Consider the following 14,854-nt stretch of genomic DNA (forward strand, 5'->3'; position numbering starts at 1 on the left):
CCCCAGTGATGTACGGGGCTGTCCCCACCACTCTCTGTAGCGCCATGCGATCGAGGGCAGTGCAGTTGCCATACCACGCAGTGATGCAGCCAGTCAAGATGCTCTCAATGGTGCAGCTGTGGAACTTTCTGAGGGCCCATGCCAATCTTTTTCAACCTCCTGAGGGGGAAGAGGCGCTGTCGTGCCTTCTTCATGGACCATTTTAAGTTCTTAGTGATTTGGAAACCGAGGAACTTGAAGTTGTGGTGTATCTTTTGTGAAATGTGAAATGGTTTAGATCAGGATGGGACAAAAGCATCTGACGGCAGATAGAAACAGAAATTCCACACAGTAGGTAGAAAAAACAGCAGTAAGCTGATGCAATACGGGATGTGTTACATGACTTTGAAATGTGACACGACATCTTGAAGTCAAAATCTCCTGGCAATTGAACAATTCAAATCTTATTGTTTCATTTTTTTCAATTTTTTCAAAATGTTTTCTTTCTGTTCTCGTTTTAAATTAACCACAGATAAACCTAGAAAAAAAGCAAGTTGCTTTTATTAGTTGCCCACTTTATTAGTTGCACATCTCAGCCTCAGGACCATCCCAAACAGATGACTCTACCGACACAGAGGAGACTCGAACGTCTTACGTAATGAACGTGTCAATGTGAGAGAGAAGAGTTCTTCAAAAGGAATATCTAGAACATGTTTTAACTATAAATGACATAGTATGTTCTATGCAGTTCATGTTTTGGGGGTACAGTCATAGCAGAATTTACTGTATCGGGGTTGACTGTGATATGAAGCAGTTGTTTGATCAAATCGTTCACCCCCAAAAAGAGGTAGCCTGACACACTGTTGGGAGTGGGATAACGGGCACATGTGTTCCCCATATTATGATGTTGGCCTAAATGTGAACCATTGGTCTCGTAACAGCAGTGGATCTCCTGCTTCTTTTTTCCCTCCTCCACCACTTCTCACTCTTCAAAGGATTCAGTGGGGCGAGGATCATACCTTCTAAAAACAAAACGCTACGTTTAGAACTGATACCACAGAGAAAACATCATATGCTTCCATTTTTGTTAGCTTACGTCTGGAACTATTGTAGACATTCTTTAAAACATTGACAACATCTGACAATCTTTTATGATGGACTGTCCTCCAGCTAGCATGATAGGGGCAGATGCGCAGCCAGAGGGGGCAGCCTACAACTCAACCACTATATGTCTGACTACGTCCCAAATTGCACCCTATTCCTTAAATAGAACACTACTTTTGACCAGAGCCCTATGTGGGGAATAGGGAGTGTGGGGAATAAAGGAATAGGATGCAATTTGGGAAGCAACCTTTGTCTGCATCTAAACACTACAGATTATGAAAGACACATGGAAAACAACTGTAAACACAACTAATGACTGGGGTTTACATAACATGATGAGACAACATTTGTATACAGTATTTATGTGACTTTGTGATTCGCCACAGACAACAATACTGCATAGGTTTACTGCAGAGGTCAGGTTAATATGTGTTTTGTTTAGAGTAGTTTAAACCCAGGTGAACTGGAACGCTCGTCGTGGGTGGAAGAAGAGGAGGACCAATGCGCAGCTTGGTAAGTGTCCATATTGTTTTAATAAGAACACTGAACACTGAACAAAAACCATAAAACGAACGGTCCTGACCGGTGACGCAAAACACAGAGCAGTAAATAATCACCCACACCACACAGGTGGGAAAAGGCTACCTAAGTATGATTCTCAATCAGAGAGAACGAACGACACCTGCCTCTGATTGAGAACCATACCAGGCCAAACACAAAACCACAACATAGAAAAAAAGAACATAGACTACCCACCCAACTCACGCCCTAACCTTACTAAAACAAAGACATAACAAAGGAACTAAGGTCACAACGTGACATGAGCACCTTTTTCTTATGACCCGTTCTGCTCCGTAAACCCACTGATGAAAACACTGAGGGACCCACTGCTGAAAACACTGAGGGACCCACTGCTGAAAACACTGAGGGACCCACTGCTGAAAACACTGAGGGACCCACTGCTGAAAACACTGAGGGACCCACTGCTGAAAACACTGAGGGACCCACTGTTGAAAACACTGATGGACCCACTGCTGAAAACATTTCACTACCAGCGGGATTTGGCAATAACAATAGCAATTTCTAAATGTCTTCACAAATTACATCCAGAGGAAAAATTTCTTTAAATATCGCACATTACAAAGCAGGGAAAGAATGCAGGAGATTCATAAACTCTCATGATCTGATAAATGTAGTCACTTACCAATATATAAAACTAGCATTTATTATGGTCCTTTAATCCAGACACATACATTACAAACAGAGCAAGTGCAAAAGGCACTATGCACGAATATAAATATACAATACCAGTCAAAAGTTTGGACACACTTACTCATTCAAGGGGTTTTCTTTATTTTTTTTACAATTTTCTACATTGTAGAATAATAGTGAAGACATCAAACTATGAAATAACACATATGGAATAATTTAGTAACCAAAAAGTGTTCAAAAAAGTATTCTTCAAAGTAGCCACCCTTTGCCTTGATGACAGCTGTGCAGTCTTGGTATTCTCTCAACCAGCTTCATGAGATAGTCACCTGGAATGCATTTAAATTAACAGGTATGCCTTGTTAGAAGTTCATTTGTGGAATTTCTTTCCTTCTATATTAATGTGTTTGAGGTAATCAGTTGTGTTGTGACAAGGTAGGGGTGGTATACAGATGATAGCCCTATTTGGTAAAAGACCAAGTCCATATTATGGCAAGAACAGCTCAAATAAGCAATAATAAAAGGACAGTCCGCCATTACTTTAAGACATAAAGGTCAGTCAATGCGGATTATTTCAAAAACCTTTATAGTTTCTTCAAGTGCAGTTGCAACAACCATCAAGTGGTATGATGAAACTGGCTCTCATGAAGACCACCACAGGAAAGAAAGATCCAGAGTTACCTCTGCTGCAGAGGATAAGTTCATTAGAGTTACCAGCCTCAGAAATTGCAGCCCAAATAAATGCTTTACAGAGTTCAAGAAACATCAACTGTTCAGAGGAGACTGCGTGAATCAGGCCTTCATGGTCAAATTTCTGCAAAGAAACCACTACTAAAGGACACCAATAAGAAGAGGGGACTTGCTTGGGCCAAGAAACACGAGCAATTTGACTGGTGGAAATCTGACCTTTGGTCTGATGAGTGCAAATTTGAGATTTTTGGTTCCAATCGCCTTGTCTTTGTGAGACGCAGAGTAGGTGAACGGGTGATCTCCACATGTGTGGTTCCCACTGTGAAGCATGGAGGAGGAGATGTGATGGTGTGGGGGTGCTTTGCTGGTGACACTGTCTGTGATTTATTTTGAATTCAAGGCACACTTACTCAGCATGGCTACCACAGCCTTCAGAAGCGATATGCCATCCCATCTGGTTTGCTCTTATCATTTGTTTTTCAACAGGACAATAACCCACAACACACCTCCAGGCTGTGTAAGGGCTTTTTGATCAAGAAGGAGAGTGATGGAGTGCTACATCAGATGAACTGGCGTCCACAATCACCCAACCTCAACCCAATTGAGATGGTTAGGGATGAGTTGGACCGCAGAGTGAAAGAAAAGCAGCCAAAGTCCTCAGAATATGTGGGTACTCCTTCAAGACTGTTGGAAAAGTATTCCAGGTAAAGCTGGTTGAGAGAATGCCAAGAGTGTGCAAAACTGTGGCTGAATCTGAAGAATCTGAAATCTAAAATATAGATTTTGATTGGTTTAACACTTTTTTGGTAACTACATGATTCCATATGCGTTATTTCATAGTTTTGATGTCTTCACTATTATTCTACAATGTGGAAAATAGTAAAAATAAAGAAAAACCCTTGCATGAATAGGTGTCTCCAGGCTTTTGACTGGTATTGTACATACTGTATGTTTTATTGTCACATACACTGGATAGATGCTGTGAAATGTGTTGTTTTACAGGGTCAGCCGAAGTAGTATCCCGCCCCTGGAGTAAATTAGGGTTCCTCAAGAGCACACTAAGCACTAAGAAGTGCCCTGGGAAGCAGACATCATACAGAGGGAATTTACGTGTTAAGGTCGCTATGCAATTCACACCAGACACACAGGGCGGATGATCATCATTAATCAGCAACTCAATAGTAATTCCTCAGGTAAATGAGGAAGACCAATGTATAAAAAATGTATCTACCTATCCAATAAGATTATGGAATCAACAACTGATTTATGCAATAAAACACAATAAGAGATCAAATTTAATGTAATTGTTCAGACCTCCTCACCACCAAAAAACTGAAATCTGGCAGAAACCTTCACTGCTTGATAACTGCTTGATACAACTCTTCCAAACAGCAAGGTAATAACATGGGCATGGGTGTGTGCGTGTGCGCGTGCGTGTGCACGTTCGTTCGCGTGCGTGTGCATGTGTGTGTGTGTGTGCCCCAACAGAGCTGGATCTATGACAGATGGAATGAAGCCACAGTCTGTGTTTCTAGTGTCTGTGTTCCTCGACCTCGGTCGGTGTAAGATAGAAGCAACCAGCTTGGCAGTGTCCGCTTCCTGGAGAGTGCATGTGATTTTTACTCTTCTGCCGTTTCTGGAGCAGACTAGCTATGTAGGGTACAGATTAAGAAGAAAAAAGACAGAGCCTTCTGCCAAGTCCATTATGGGTAACGAATAGGGAAGGAATGATTGGTGGTTCTCTCTTACTTCATATTGAACATTGGATCTTCTATAAAATGAAATGTTGAGCATATGACTGGCCTTGTAGCAGCTAGCGAAATAATACAGTTTGTGTCAGGCTTCCAAATGTTTTGTGGTATTTTGTGTCACTAAAAAGTTGTTTCACTTTTAAAAAGTATGGAAACATGTACAGATGTTCTGTAAAACATTCTCTAGACATAAGTTACAGCATTCATAGTGGAAATTACTTAGTCTGGCGGAGGAGTAGGCCACTTAATTTCTCTGAGTTTCCAAAATAATTGTTGAAACTTATATGTGTTGTATTTATATTTAGCCTTTTAGTCTACGGCTTCCAATCAAAAGTTACATTTTTTTCTGGTGCTTAAGAACCTTTTTCTGAGAAAGGTTTTTATAGCATGTTAACAGAGCTGAATACTCAGTTCAAAGCTGTGAAACACCTAATTCATTAGAAATATCATTCACTCGTAGAAATTAAGTTACTGTGAGGGTAGTGACTGACCCTGGCTCTTTTGCAGGGCAGGAGAACATGAGGTAGTTAGGAAAAGTGTTCTCCTGAGAGAACGTGGGGCCTGTATTTCCGCTACTGACCAGCAGAGGGTGGACAACCTCAACCATGGTTACACAAAGTGTCATCGTGGATGGACGTGGGACCCCGCTCAATACCCGGGTGATTCTATTATGACGCCTATTTACATCACCATCTTACATTTTACTTGGAAATTAAAATATTGTTTAAATTATAAAAAAGGATGTACACCTCATCTATCAAATCAAATTGTATTTGTCACACGAGCCGAATACAGCAGGAAATGCTTACAGTGAAATGCTTACTTACAAGCCCTTAACCAACAATGCAGTTAGGAAAATACCCCCCCCCAAAAAAACAAAGAAAACCATAGAGATAAGAATATCAAATAATTAAAGAGCTGTAGTAAATAAGAATAGCTGGGCTATATACAGGGGGTACCGGTACAGAGTCAATGTGCGGGGGAACCGGTGTTGAGGTAATTGAGGTAATATGTACATGTAGGTAGAGTAAAAGTGACTATGCATAGATAATAAACAGAGTAGCAGCAGCGTAAAATAGGGGGCAATGCATTATTCTGGGTAGCCATTTGATTAGCTGTTCAGGAGTCTTATGGCTTGAGGTTAAAAAGATGTTCAGAAGCCTCATGGCCCTAGACTTGGTGCTCCAGTACCGATTGCCATGCGGTAGTAGAGAGAACAATATATGACGAGGGTGGCTGGAGTCTTTGACAATTTTTAGGGCCTTCCTCTAACACCGCCTGGTATAGAGGTCCTGGATGGCAGGAAGCCTGGCCCGGTACTGGGCCGTTCGCATTACCCTCTTTAGTGCATTGTGGTTGGAGGCTGAGCAGTTGCCATACCAGGCAGTGATGCAACCCGTCAGGATGCTCTCGATGGTGCAGCTGTAAAGCCTTTTGAGGCTCTGAGGACCCATGCCAAATCTTTTCAGTGTACTGATGGGGAATAGGTTTTGTCCTGCCCTCTTCACGACTGTCTTGGTGTGCTTGGGCCATGTTAGTTTGTTGGTGATGTGGACGCCAAGGAACTTGAAGCCCTCAACCTGCTCCACTACGGCCCCAATGATGAGAATGGTGGTGTGCTCAGTCCTCCTTTTCCTGTAGTCCACAATCATCTCCTTTGTCACATTGAGGGAGAGGTTGTTGTCCTTGTACCACACAGTCAGGTCTCTGACCTCCTCCCTATAGGCTGTCTCATTGTTGTCAGTGATCATCAGCAAACTTAATGATGGTGTTGGAGTTGTGCATGGCCATGCAGTCATAAGTGAACTAAGTAAGGGTATGGTTGTTACCTACCCTTACCACCTGGGGCAGGCCGCCAGGAAGTCCAGGATCCAGTTGCAGAGGGAGGTATTAATCCCAGGGTCCTTAGCTTAGTGATGAGCTTTGGAGGCAATATTGTGTTGAACGCTGAGCTGTAGTCAATGAATAGAATTGTCACATAGGTGTTCCTTTTGTCCAGGTGTGAAATGGCAGTGTGGAGTGCAATAGAGATTGCATCATCCGTGGATCTGTTGGTGCGGTATGCAATTTGGAGTGGGACTAAGGTTTCTGGGATAATGGTGTTGATGTGAGCCATGATCAGCCTTTCAGAGAATTTCATGGCTACAGACGTGAGTGCCACGGGTCGGTAGTCATTTAGGCAGGTTACCTTAGTGTTCTTGGGCACAGGGACTATGGTGGTCTGCTTGAAACATGTTGGTATTACAGACTCAGACAGGGAGAGGTTGAAAATGTCAGTGAAGACACTTGCCAGTTGGTTAGCGCATGCTCGGAGTACACATCCTGGTAATTCGTCTGGCCATGCGGCCTTGTGAATGTTAACCTGTTTAAATGTCTTACTCACAACAGCTGCGGAGAGTGTGACCACGCATTTGTCCAGAATAGCTGATGCTGTCATGCATGTTTCCGTGTTACTTGCCTCGAAGCGAGCATAGAAGTTACTTAGCTCGTCTGGAAGGCTTGTGTCACTGGGCAGCTCTCGGCTGAGGTTCCCTTTGTAGTTTGTAATAGTTTGCAAGCCCTGCCCCACCCGACAAGCATTGGAGCTGGTGTAATACGGAGGGCATACTGGGATTTCTTATAAGCTTCCGGGTTAGAGTCCTGCTCCTTGAAAGCGGCAGCTCTACCGTTTAGCTCAGAGCGAATGTTGCCTGTAATCCATGGCTTCTAGTTAGGGTATGTACATACAGTCACTGTGGGGACGACGTCCTCAATGCACTTATTGATAAAGCCAGTGACTGATGTGGTGTACTCCTCAGTGCCATCGGAAGAATCCCAGAACATATTCCAGGCTGTGTTAACTAAACAGTCCTGTAGTTTAACATCTGCTTCATCTGACCACGTTTTTATAGATCAAGTCATTGGTGCTTCTTGCTTTAATTTTAGCTTGTAAGCAGGAATCAGTAGGATAGAATTATGGTCAGATTTGCCAAATGGAGGGCGAGGGAGGGCTTTGTACTCTGTGAGAGCTGTGTACTTTGAGAGCTTGAGCGCTGTGTGTGGAGTAAAGTTGGTCTCAAAAAATGTTCCCTCCGGTTGCACATTTAACATGCTGATAGAAATTGGTAAAACTGATTTAAACCTCTTAGGGCTAGGGGGCAGTGTTTGGAGGTTCGGATGACTGACGTGCCCAAAGTAAACTGCCTGTTACTCAGGCCCAGAAGCTAGGATATGCATATAATTGGTAGCATTGGATAGAAACACTCTGAAGTTTCTACAACTGTTAAACTAATGTCTGTGAGTATTACATAACTGATATGGCAGGTGAAAACCCGAGGAAAATCCTTTCAGATTTTGTTTTGTTTAGGTCACAGGTCATTTCAATGCTAGCCTATGGCATATACAATTAAAAAGGACCCGGATTACAGCTCCTATGGCTTCCACTAGATGTCAGTCTTTAGAAAGGGTTTCAGGCTTGTTTCTTGAAAAATGAACAAATAGTTGTCGTTTTTCCAAGGTGTCACTCATTAGAAAAGTAGTCTTGTTGAGCGTGTTAATGAGGTGTGCGCTCTTCGTTATTTATCTTCCCTATTGAACATACTATTCTCAGTCTTAAATTGTATAGTTTATTTAGATATTAGAGTGCCCGAGGATTAATTAGAAACATCGTTTGACTTGTTTGGACAAACTTTACCAGTAACGTTTTGGATTTGTTTTTATGCATATTGAACGAGTGGATTACTGAAATCAAAGGCGCCAACTAAACAGACATTTTTGGATATAAAGGACTTTATTGAACAAAACAACCATTCATTGTGTAGCTGGGACCCTTGGGATTGCAAACAGAGGAGGATCTTCAAAGATAAGTGATTTATTTAATCGCTATTTGTGATTTTTGTGACGCCTGTGCTGGTTTGAAAAAGTATTTTGATGTGGGGCACTGTCCTCAGATAACAAGAAGTTAAGCTTTTAAATGATGTAGGTGTCACGGTCGTCTTATGGAGTAGACCAAAGCGCAGCGTGGTTAGAATACATTCTTCTTTATTAATGAAGAACACGAAGAACACGAAGAACGAAAACAACAAAATGAATAAGACGAACGTGACCACTATTTAAACAATGTGCTAACGTGCAGTATAACATAGACAATAACCCACGAAATACCCAAAGAAGATGGCTGCCTAAATATGGTTCCCAATCAGAGACAACGATAAACACCTGCCTCTAATTGAGAACCAATCTAGACAACCATAGACCAACATAAACACCTAGATGAAATCAACCCCATAAATCTACAAAAAACCCTAGACAGTACAAACACCCTAGAATAAGACAAAAACACACATATCACCCATGTCACACCCTGAGCTAACCAAAATAATAAAGAAAACAAAGAATACTAAGGTCAGGGGGTGACAGTAGGACACTTGTATGTTCATGAATGTTTAATATTACTATTTTGTCATTTGAATTTGGCGTGCTCCAACTCTACCGGATGTTGTCGATTTTGATCCCGGTAACAGGATCGGATCCCTAAGAGGTGATTTATGTTTCCCTGCATTAAAGTCACCCCCGGCCACTAGGTCCGCCGCCTCTGGGTGAACATTTTCCTGTTTGCTTATGGCAGTATACAGCTCATTGAGTGCTGTTTTAGTGCCAGCATCGGTCTATGGTGGTATGTACTGTAGACAGCTATGAAAAATACAGATGAAAACTCTCTAGGTAGATAGTGTGGTCTATAGCTTATCATGAGATACTGTACATCAGGCAAGCAAAACCTTGAGACTTCCTTAGATATCGTGCACCAGCTGTTATTTACATATATGCATAGACCCCCGCCCCTAGTCTTACCAGAGGCTGGTGTTCTATCCTGCCGATAGAGTGTATAACCCGCCAGCTGTATGTTCTTAATGTCGTCGTTCAGCCACAACTCCGTGAAACATAAGATATTATAGTTTTCGATGTCCCGTTGGTAGGATATACGTGCTTTCATTTTGTCCCATTTATTTTCCAGCGATTGAACGTTAGCTAGCAGGACAGAAGGCAAAGGCAGATTAGCTACTCGTCGCCTGATCCTCACAAGTCATCCTGATCTTTTTCAGCGAAATCTCAGTTTCCTCCTCCAGTGAATGACGGGGATCTGGGCCTGGTCAGGTGTCTGTAGTATATCCCTTCCCTCCTACTCATTGAAGAAAAACTATTTGTCTAATCGGAGGTGAGTAATCACAGTTCTGATGTCCAGAAGCTCTTTTCGGTCATAAGAGATGGTCGCGGCAACATTATGTACAAAACAAGTTACGAACAACACTAACAAAATAGCATGGTTTGTTAAGAGCCGATAAGACGGCAGCTTTCCCCTCTGGCGCCATCATTGTCAATTGATATTGAAAGGGTTACTTTACCTCAGGACATAAAACAATCTCATCATTATATGATTATATAAACTAAGGACATATCCTCATGCTTATATATACAAATATATGTGGCACAAATAAGGGATCGTCTAATGTGTTATTATGTGGCAATTAAATTAAGAAGCCACCTGAAGTCATGCAATAAAAATGACCACATTCTAGGTAAATACTTACACAGTACACAACCTTTGAGTGTGGTTTGGTAAGTAATAAACTTGCTAACAATGTTGGCACCTACATATAAATAGTTTTTTCACATAAGCCACTTGCAATCACCAGCAACACTTTATCAAAAACAGCAGGGCACAAAGTAGGGTAATTGGTAGCAGCTACGCTGAAAGCATACTGTATGTATAACTGTTAAATTGCCATATATATCTAATTCTAGATAATGAAGCAGTGGCTTCAGCTTGTAAAACAAATACCCTGTGGTCACCAATAGTGCATATTGATGGCAATTAGGTGGTATGTAGCATATGTGTAAACTATACTGTGTGTTATTCAATCTGCACAAAGAGAGGGTGCTGACCGTATGGGCACTCTGCTTGTTTCTAAATATACTGTATAGCCGACATGCCTTGTTTCTTGCCACACAAAAAGCTGTTAACATACACACAAGCCTCATCTATAGCGTTTAAGTCATTGCGGCAAGCAACATCTTAACATCATTATAACATAATTTCATCAAGCAAAATCATAACTCATTTAGACGGCATTCTGTATGTGTATTCACAGGCACACGCTACATACATTTTAGGACTTTTCCATTCATGATATATAGCCATTGGTTCTTAACGAGTACACTTTATAAATGCCCCATGAGTTTAGTTAAACTGTCTAATCCCATCAGAACTTGCTTACTTCTTTGTTCATAAACAATGTAATTGTAAACAATCACTGTATTGCCTCAAAACATGGTTAAAACTATCATGGATGGTCAGTCCTGCATCTATAAGCTCTGTCAATTAATTTGAGAATGTTTACATTTTTTCAGCCCCATCTCTCAACAGTGGTGGGATTTATACTTTGTTATTGCAGATTGCCCTTTTTAAGACATACTTATTTAAACGCATGCAGTGTAGGCACACATGTTAGCACTCTGGGTAAATATCCTGGGATAAATAACCCACAACACAGATCATTCATGTGTTGCTTTAATGAAAGTCTCAATCTTCCTCAAGTACAAATGTCTGTCTATATGGTTGAGATGAAGAAGGAAAAAACTGTTCTTACTTCTAAAACAAAACAGATATTTAACTTGGCTCGGGGTTAGTTTCAGCTTCTGATGGTAATGATATTATAAAATGACTACTGGACAAACCCCATAAATAACTCCACTGTGTGGTTCCCAGATAGATATAATGCTGCCTAGGAAGTACAGGTTTACAAATGCATCTTGTTGAAGGCACAAACTCTCACTGTGAATTCACTCCAATCCCCACTCAAAAGTATAATGAAATTTGAAATGTTCCCTTATCAGACATTGGCCCAGCTTCTTTAATATCATTTACATTTTAAATCTGTTTTGGAAAGGAGAGTAACTGCTCTTTCCCAAGAAGGACTTTTTATTTCATTATCTCATGTTTTGTTAAGCTAAAAATATCTACCTGGAACTGAATTTGCATGAATGTTTTCTTTAAAAGATTTACCACCAGTTGCCCTATGAATGATCGTATTAGGGGGGCCCAATTGCAGTACGGTATGTAAAAACATGGACAGAGCCAAATACTGTATCTCAGCTTACAAAGCTTCTGCTAATATTTAATAGTCATAGATCATAGAGATACCAAAGAATGTCATTCATATTTCATTACTATAGCGTAAATCCATGTAATTAGTACCCAAAAATTAAACATATTTGAATTTCAGTTTATTTTGTAAATTACTATATCGTAAATAGAGATTCAAAGTGGAGAGATTAGGTTATGATTATCATTAAAGTATATTGGCCAGATTTGAAATATATGACTAACCATAATATCATATGTTTGCAGTTACATCAGGTCATGGCCCTAAACGGTATGTAAGCACAAGTCCAAATAAACTGACCGGTAATCACAGAGCAAGAGAGAGAGAGAGAGAGAGAAGAGAGAGAGAGAGAGAGAGAGAGAGAGAGAGAGAGAGAGAGAGAGAGAGAGGGAGAATTCCACTCTAATCAGGCAGTGGAAGAGGTATTCCCAGTCAGTCTGGGTCAGTGGCGCATTAGTCCTCTCTCTCTCTTTTCCTTTTGTGTTTTGACACATTAATATTCACCACTGTCAGTCCTTTCAGAGCCGCGTTTCATTTATGCTCTGTGGTGTGGGTAAACAGTGTGCCCAGCTGCTGTTTTTAGACTGCTCTGCTCTCTTCTCTCATATGTGTTGGCTCACACGTGCACCCAAATAGGCCTAGTGTGTCTCAGAAACCAGGAATCCACAAACCCAGTCCAACCACCTCTATAAACATCCTACTACGAAGCAGGCGCTTTAAAACAGGAGCACATTATATATACTTTTATATCTAACGTCATTTTGTTATAGTGATCGACAACTTTATGTCGTAAAATTTACGCAAGCAGGCAGGTGGAATTATTTTGTTAAGGAGATGACATATTGTTCCCTCTCGGGTGACATTAGGACCCTTGTGACTATCACAATTCTACAGACACATAGCCATACCTTAAAGGGATTACTTTTTTAGACAATTTCAAGAAGTTTGAATATTGACTCAAGACTGCATCAACATTGCTGTATGGATCACAGGAAAAGGGCCTGGATTTGATTGTTTCCTGTCCATTGTGAACTGCCTGGCCTGCAAGAATAGTAGACGTTTTCAACAGAACAGAACAACTTATTTTCTGTGAAATTCCCAAAGCAGATTGCTGGGCCAGGCCTCTACAGGCTTTATTGTACTGTACCTTGAGGAATATGACCAGTTTCTGGATCTTCCAGTACTCAGAGGACAGGTCTGTGTTGCTCTCCGGCCGGTGCTCTGGCTGCTCCTTGTCCTCCTCACTCTCAGATGAACTCTCGCTGAAGTCATCGGCGCCTCCTCCTGGGGTCTTTCTGAAGAACACAGACACAGCAGGAGATAAGAATCAACATCAAGTTTTGTGTAACAGCTATACAATACATATCCATACACAGGAAGTGTTTAAACTTAAAATATTATATTAGTATATGATACATAAACAAAATATGAAGTTTTCCTTTTATGATTTAAAATCACTGCAAGATTATTCGACACAACAAGCACCATTAACAATCTAAACTTAATCGGAATTGTCAGGTTTGAACTCTCTCACAATCTAAGCAGCAGCAGCCATGAATAGAGAGAGGGATTAAAGTAATGGGTAAACTGGAGTCGTCATCATACTAAACAAAGCAGGCCTCTCTTTTTCTACCGTAGCCTTCATACTATAAATGCCAACAGAAATGCAGATGGCTTTTAAAGTCAGTTGCACCACTCAAATAACTGTATCATGAAAACGGTGCACCGCGGAGCAATGAAATTTGGTACACGTTCAAATGGGGCCGCGGGGAGATGGTTCCTATTTACACAGATAGCATTTCCAGGGGAGGCCATTATCAGAGGAAATCAGCCGATATGACCGTTTCTCAGGCAACGCAGATGGGCCACGATAAACACTGAACCAAGCCTTAATTAAGCAGTGAAGCGCTGTTCCGATGTGTCTGCTTTGACTACTGGCCTGGAGTAACGCTAGTAGGCTCCCAAAGGTCCCTTTCTATACGTGTACCAAGTTTCTCTGGTTCAAGGCGGGGGAAAGCTATCAGCAGAACAGTGGCTAGAGTCGACCCAGTAACTTTACTAGCAGACCTGTGTACACTGGCATTCACAATTATGGGGACAGCTGGAAACATTGCTGCCAGGCACCAGAGGAAAGGCAGGGAAAGCGTACATCAGACCCATACATTGGCTTATATAAAAACACTTATTATCAGTTTCCACAGAAGCTATCACTACGGGTCAAAGAGTTGTGCCACGTTTTTCTGTGAGTTCAGCAATCTCTTTCCTGTAGGATTAGAAAGGTTCCTCAATTATGAAGTGTGAGGAGGAAACCCCACCAGGTGACTTACCTTTTATGAGACGACTGCCTACCAGGTGAGGAAGACACAGAGAAATCTGCTTTTCTTCTGCATCTTCTCTCCTCCGTCTCAGCAAACGTCTCATTTGCTGCACTCTGTTTGGATTTCTTCTCATCTGCTTCCCGAGAAAAATGTAATAAAATAAGAGGGGACATCATTATGCGTTTTTCTATTTTAGAAATAGTTATTTATCGTAACATATCATCATCATTTATGCATTGAGGGAGAAGAGGGATGCAGGGATTTGGGGCTTTTTTGTTGTTGCCATTTTAGATAGCTTTTATCCAGAGCCAGCTGCCTCAAAATGGGGACACTTATCACAAGGTCCAGCTACAAAAGCTTAAACCCCTGCTAGATCTATTTAACAATCAAAGAACATGTGATACATCATTTTTGTGAATTTTACTCCTGCGCCCAACTTGTCTGTCTGTAATTGTACAGTGGGGTTCCAAGCAGGGAACACATCGATTAACTGGGATCGTTCCCATATAATCAGGAATATTTGTGCTTGCCCTGAAAAATGTAAGGCCATATAAACCATCTCTTTATAATGTGTGACTGCTGGCATGTGGAGAAGACACACTGAGACACATGCAACCAGTGAAGTGCGCCGACTCCAGCATCACTTCCTTCTTAAAATCGA

General features: G+C 41.3%; 1 pseudogene; it reads right to left on the reverse strand.

Annotated features, from left to right (window-relative positions):
• LOC135516980 (outer dynein arm-docking complex subunit 2-like) overlaps nt 1-14,854 on the reverse strand; it is a 75,303-nt pseudogene that overhangs the window by 39,874 nt on the left and 20,575 nt on the right.

This window comes from Oncorhynchus masou, chromosome 28 (genome assembly GCF_036934945.1).
Source record: "Oncorhynchus masou masou isolate Uvic2021 chromosome 28, UVic_Omas_1.1, whole genome shotgun sequence".
Taxonomy (NCBI): Eukaryota; Metazoa; Chordata; class Actinopteri; order Salmoniformes; family Salmonidae; genus Oncorhynchus; species Oncorhynchus masou.